Source organism: Diabrotica virgifera, chromosome 3, assembly GCF_917563875.1.
Source record: "Diabrotica virgifera virgifera chromosome 3, PGI_DIABVI_V3a".
NCBI lineage: Eukaryota > Metazoa > Arthropoda > Insecta > Coleoptera > Chrysomelidae > Diabrotica > Diabrotica virgifera.
In genome coordinates this window covers 42962065-42969168 of record NC_065445.1, presented here as the reverse complement: position 1 = coordinate 42969168, position 7104 = coordinate 42962065, and the positions used below count along the sequence as shown (strand labels likewise).

General features: G+C 31.3%; 1 non-coding gene across 1 annotated transcript; it reads left to right on the top strand.

The window, feature by feature from the left end:
- Nucleotides 1-6810: 6810 nt before the first annotated feature.
- Nucleotides 6811-6883, top strand: Trnak-cuu (transfer RNA lysine (anticodon CUU)). Its single transcript has one exon. It is a non-coding gene; the product is annotated as a tRNA-Lys (tRNA).
- The last annotated feature ends 221 nt before the right edge of the window (nucleotides 6884-7104 follow it).

Sequence of the window (7104 nt, the reverse complement as noted above, 5' to 3'; positions counted from 1 at the left end):
TGGGTACATAATTCGCAAATATTTTACGGCTATCCCTACTTTTTCTGTCTTTACACTGCAAATTACTTGTAGTAAAATTCTCACTGGTATGGATATGTAAACATTACTACTTGACAATGTCATCATTAACTTTAAAGAGATGGCTTTTCAATGATCTTGGATAGTTACTTGTATAATATCAAATTATTAATTCAGTTAATAAATATGATAATTTTTTCACTAATTATGTATTCAGGTATTGTAATAATTTATATACTGTACAACAAAAACTAATACTCAATCCAGAAAAGAGGAAAAGTGTTAAAGTGATTTTTTAATAACATATTGTTACTATGGAACGCTTAAAATTTTGAACATCTTTAACAACAAAATACTTAAATGACAGAATATATCCTGGTCAATTCTCTGCTTGACCTCGGCTTAAACCATTAACTTTTTATTAAGTTCACTGTAACAAAAAGAAGAAAACTTCTGTTGGAGTGAAAGTAAAAAGAAAGATATAGGTACTCCAACAGAAATAAGGAAAAAAAAAGAAACTAAGGTAACTAAGTAGTTGTGGCTGAAAAGAAGAGAATGTGGGATGTGTAAAGAAAAGGGTGATGTGGCTTCTACGTTGAGAAGCCGCAATAGGAAAAATACTACTAAAGTGCAGTAGTACTGAAGAAAGGGGAATTAGAAGGGATAGAAGTAGAAGTGGGAAGAGACAGAGGCAAACTGAATAGAGTTGGCTAGCTATAGATGCAAGAGAGCAACTTGACACTCAAGGATGGATACGGCTCGTTTGCATGCCTGTCGAAGAACAGTAGCTCTATATAGATAGTAATGATGACTAGAAGATGAAATAATAAAATAAGAATAATATACTGAAAATGAATGGAGATGAATAATGACTAAAAACGAACAAAATAAATAAAACTAACTAATCATGGGCGCCATGAAAATGATCTTCGATCATTTTCCCAGGTATCTTATACTGCTGTCAAATATTAAATATATTAAACCTGTAATAATGAACATAAAGGAATAATAAAATTCATGATATACAAAATAAATAAATATTTATTAAAATAACTACTAGATTTTTAACAATCTCTGAGTTAGACAAGCATATTATGCTGTGACTCTAACATGACAAAAGTTATACAAGAAGCTATATATATTTTAAAGATAACAACAATAATGTTATCTGTTATAAACTTAAATACCTCTTACATATATATAGGGTACAACTCACATGAGTCTTCTACCAAATGGTTATAGTACGCCTGCTACGTACAACTGAATTGAAACCGACAAAGATGAAAATAATACAAATAAATAGGCCCAAGCCTCACTAAGGGAAAATACAATAATGAATAAATAAAGTTAAATATACAATTGACTAAAGTAGAAATGAAGTTGAGATAAATACTGACGATGACCTAAATTAACCGAACAAATGGAATAAAGCGAATAACAGTAAAATATTTGGGAAACAAGCAAGTAATATTACAAAATAAATTTAACCGAATTACATAAACCAATATCAAAGCAATAATAAAGTATTAAAAACCTAATTTTCTCTAGGCTTATTCCTGTGCACAAGAAGTTACCGTAGATACAAAGTTTGGGAACCAAATAATCTAATATACAAATATGTCAAAAAAAAACCAGAGGTAACCTAAATCTGGAAAAAAACATAGTGTATTTAACAGATAGTCTGAAATATAAAAAAACCAATAGTTACTAAAACACCTCACTAAATGTTCCCAAACGAGGTTGCGGTTGCATCCTAGAAAATGATGCACCAGGATGGTGCGACCCCATGACTCCTGTAGGCCCAGGTGCCAAGACGAAAATTGAGCTGGAACGCTCCCATAGCTTGTTCCCAAAAAGACGTATTCCCATGATGACTTGACTGTGGCTGTAGTGGTTTCCCTAGGTGTCAAAGGGCTATGAGTTCACCATGTGGTTACTCCAAAATGGCTAAAAAAATATTCCCAGTTTTATTTCTCATTTCAAACATGAGCAAAAAGTAAAGGGAAGAAGAAATAATTGAGGAACTTTTTAGAAGCAATAGTATAGAAAAACCGACCATTAAAAATGTAACAAAAACCAATCTCAAGTAACCTTGAACTATTTTGAGTGTGAATACATGAACAAATGACATGGAATTTGTAATTTGAATATGATTAATTTAAGGAAATATCTGTAAAATATTGAATTTATAAAATATTGGATATTCAAAAACCTACAGAGAAATGATACTTATTTCCAATATTAATTTGAGGACTTCAAAAATGTTTGGCTATGTAAAACCAAAAACCACATTAATATAAAAGATCGATATAAAGATAATATAAAGATCGAAATCATCTACACCCTTCCCTTAATAGATTGACTAAGAAAGTTTAACAATGGGACTAATATTTTAAATATTCCACAACAAAAAACACATGACAATGGCTAATTAAAAATTATTACAAAAAAAATAAATCTCACCGAATGATTCCTATTAGGCTCCAACGGGAGTTGTCACACACATGTCTCCCTAACTCGACAACCCTTGCTGGTAACTTTTTACTTAACTTTAAATTGCTTGATGTTATAAAATAAGTTGGATGAAATCATCCGCCATTCTATATGGTACCTCTATTCGACACAACAGCCAACAGTCAAGTAAAGAACGAGAGGCGCTTCTCCGCCAAGGTAAACGTCAAACTCTCTCAGAAAACGAAATCATTCTCGATAAGTGGAGTACGTTCCATCACCGAGGTATGACGTCACCCCAGTAGTCCTGTACGAGAAATTAGAGAATTTAAATGGAGACCGAGGGAAAATAATTATAATAATTATTAAAGAGCTACTTTCGTAACGTGACCGTTACAATCCTCTTCTACTCGGGAAAAAAAATTTTATCCATAAAATTTTTTTTTCTGAACTTCAAAATATTAACGACTAAATTTACAATAGTCTAACAATCCACGTTGATTCGCAAGATTACTTCTAAATATAAACTAATGATCAAGTAAAAATAAATATATGACTCAAATTCATACTAAAATGTTACTATGTTACTCTCTGCTACCAAAAATTAACATAATATTGCTTAAAAGTCAAAACAAAACTAAATATTGCACTAAAGTTCAGAATAGTAACTAAGTGTCGAATTGGGCACTAAAACCAAAATTGAACTATCCATGGACATCAGATTTATAAAGGATATATCCAAGGACGGAATAACCAGGAAAAGGTGTGAGCCAATTCGAACCATATCACAAGAAAATATATCAAAGTGAATAAAAAAAATCAGTAACTAAAATAAGTAAAGAATTGAACACTTAATCCAAAATTGAACTAACAATGGACAACAGATTCATAATAGTATATCCAGAGAAGAACAATCAGGAAGATTTATGGAACAACTCTCACTAATGCCAAATAATACCAATAATAAACATACCAAAGGAATCCAAAACTCAATAACCAAAATAGATGTGGAATCGGACACTTAATCCAAAGTCGAACTATCAGTGGACACCAGATTCATAAAAGGCATATCCAAGAAGAACGACCAGGCAAATTTATGGACCAATTCACACCAATACTAAACCACATAAACAGATCAGGTCTACGTACCCCCACATCCGGTAATACGAACCTATCCAACTAAATACACCAAATAAATGAAGAATCGGACACTTATCCAGAATCGGACTATCAATGGACACCAGATTTATATAGGAGTATATCCAAAGAAGAACGATCAGGCAAATTTATGGACCAATTCTTACTAATACTAAATAAACTAAATTATTGGATCCAATGGTAACTAATACTGAACAAAATAAATAAATTAGGTCTACATACACCCTCATCCGGTAATATGAACCTATCCAAACTAAGTAATCAAAATAAGTCAGGAAAAAAATTACTAACAGACTAAGTAACAGAGATGTAACCAAACTAAATCAAAGGTATGATAAATACCTAGTGTATTGACTAAAATATTATAGAAACTACATAAACTTAATTCGTGCTGGTATTCGCGAACTATAGCATGTTGCTACAACAGATGTATTAGAATAACCAGACTCAGATAAGGTACCAATAATGTAAGAATAAGTAAGGAAGAAAACAGAATGAATGGTGAACTTACAAGGTCTATGGCACTATGATAAATAATAGGAAGAAAAAAAAATATGATAAGTGATAGGGAAAAAAATTGACGAGAACGAGCACAATTTTAAATAAAACTGCAAATTCATGCGCTCTCACATACATGGAATTATTCAGGAAATGTTCCAAAATCTGAATAGCAACTAATGCCTAAGGAAAGAAGTGGGAATATACTCTGATGAACAACTCATTTGTCTAAACACTCCAAATACTGACTTAACAAACCTACTGCGTATAGGGATAGTCAACAACAAACATACTATGAAGTACGAGATAAAATATAAACTAAATACTTCCCTATCAAATTGTAAATATGTAACTGGAATAATTGGACTAATTAGACAAGAATAGTTAGGACATGATGATGAATAGACATCTGCATACTCTGCCATGAGGACATAGATTACAAAACCGGATAGCAATGGCCAATTGCTGAATTTCGAACCCACGTACTCACTCACTAGCATTAACAGAGTAAGGACAGGCTAGTCCACAAGAAGAAATCAATAAAAGACTTAAGAAACCATACATACTCACATCAACATTCCAATCTAATTCCAGAATCATAGTGTGTAGGATAGAAGGATATAAATTATTATAAAGTGTTTAAGATATTTGAGACAAATGTTAATAGAGTAACCCAATAACAAATTAAAAACCACATCTTTCCAATATGGCAAATTCATAACTAGATATAAATATGATCAAAAAAATTAGTAAGTAATCAAATATTCCAAATAATATAACACATAACCTGAGATAAGTAGTGCATAACATACAGTTCCATAATAATATCCATATTAAACAAGAGTACTTGTATGAGCTTACCTATCCAAATATATAAATATATAATACTCAACAACCCTTCTAACTTAGGGGTTAGGTGTGCAAACACTAGACAAAAATACAAGGGAAGTTCTGATTAATTGTATAATCCTACTGACAGGATCAGCAATCAACAATATTGACTCATACTAATAATTAAAATGCATCATGTATAATACCAAAAAAAAATAAACTCATACATAAAGTACTACATAATATTTAAACCAATAAGTAATAAATTCATAAATAAAGTCATCAACAACAAAGCCAAAGATGAAATCAAGCAATGTATGTAGGTACCTGCATTATCAGATGGAAAAAAAAAATTAGACTAAAATTTCTAACCATACTAACGATTGAGCTAAGCTAAAGACAAACAGAAGAAGAGATTAGCCTGAACGACACCGTTAAGTTAATCTTCTTCTGAGGATTGTTCTAAACTTAATAGAAAAATAGAATCAATGTTTCCTAACTAATAAAGAATTTATATTAAAATCTCAACCTAAAGTATCTGTCTGATTTATATAAGCGGTATATAGTACCCATGTTGATATATTATTCTCAAAATTAACTAAACTAGGAGCTGAGATGGATAATGGAACTACTTTACCCAATAATTATAATTGTTATGTTTAACACTACCAATTAAAGAAAATAAATTATGGATGAACATCTGTAATCATCTGAACCATGCGAATTCAACGTATCATGTGTAGAAGCTAATGTTCTGGACTGATATTGCTTTGTGGTGTGTGCCTGTCTTACCAAACAATCCAAATATCAAAAATAACAAATATAAAATATAATCTAAAGTTTGTAAGACAAATATACATATGGAGAAAATATTAGCGACACACCAACAAATAAAAAATGCCAGCAAATATATAAAAATAATCAAATCAATAGCATAAATAAAATACCTAAATACTGAAAATGATTTCTAGTTATGTATAAAATATAACCATACTAGAAAAAAATGTATGCATATATTCAACGATTAATTGTACGCGCAAACATACTACCATTGGTAGAAGGACTAAAAATCCATAATAATAGAACATAATGTCAGTCATGTATACTCATTCTAAATACACAAATAAGTTTCCAATAAAAATACAAAATTCAAACTAAAATATGAGCTGTACCACTAAAACTAAAAATGAGGTATCGAAATAAACTAATCAAAACCAAAAGCAGTATAAGTCTACCTGTTTAGTATTAATAAAATTTTAAAGACCAAAAATAAATCAGAAGTAACATGTATACAAAGATATCAAGAAGGTAATAATACAGAAAATTACAATAAGAGGAAAGTGAACTAAAAGAACTACTGTCTTAGAACCATAAAACGGTTGGCACCACGCATTGGGCAGCCAGTGTAACAAAAATAAGAAAACTTCTGTTGGAGTGAAAGCAAAAAGAAAGATATACTCCAACAGAAGTAAGGAAAAAGAATAAAGAAAAGAACTGGTATAAAAATCAATCTGCAAAGTAGTATTTTTTTTTTATTTTTCTTACTTCGGCTTCTCACCGCTGCCCAGTGTAACAAAAATAAGAGAACTTCTGTTGGAGTGAAAGTAAAAAGAAAGATATACTCCCAACAGAAGAAAGGAAAATAAAAAAAAATACTATTTTGCAGATTGATTTTTATACCAGTTCTTTTCTTTATTCTTTTTCCTTACTTCTGTTGGAGTATATCTTTCTTTTTGCTTTCACTCCAACAGAAGTTTTCTTATTTTTGTTACACTGGCTGCCCAATGCGTGGTGCCAACCGTTTTATGGTTCTAAGACAGTAGTTCTTTTAGTTCACTTTCCTCTTATGAGCTAGCCCGGCTAGCTCAGTCGGTAGAGCATGAGACTCTTAATCTCAGGGTCGTGGGTTCGGGCCCCACGTTGGGCGCCAGTGTAACAAAAAGAAGAAAACTTCTGTTGGAGTGAAAGTAAAAAGAAAGATATAGGTACTCCAACAGAAGTAAGGAAAAAAAAAAGAAACTAAGGTAACTAAGTAGTTGTGGCTGAAAAGAAGAGAATGTGGGATGTGTAAAGAAAAGGGTGATGTGGCTTCTACGTTGAGAAGCCGCAATAGGAAAAATACTACTAAAGTCCAGTAGTACTGAAGAA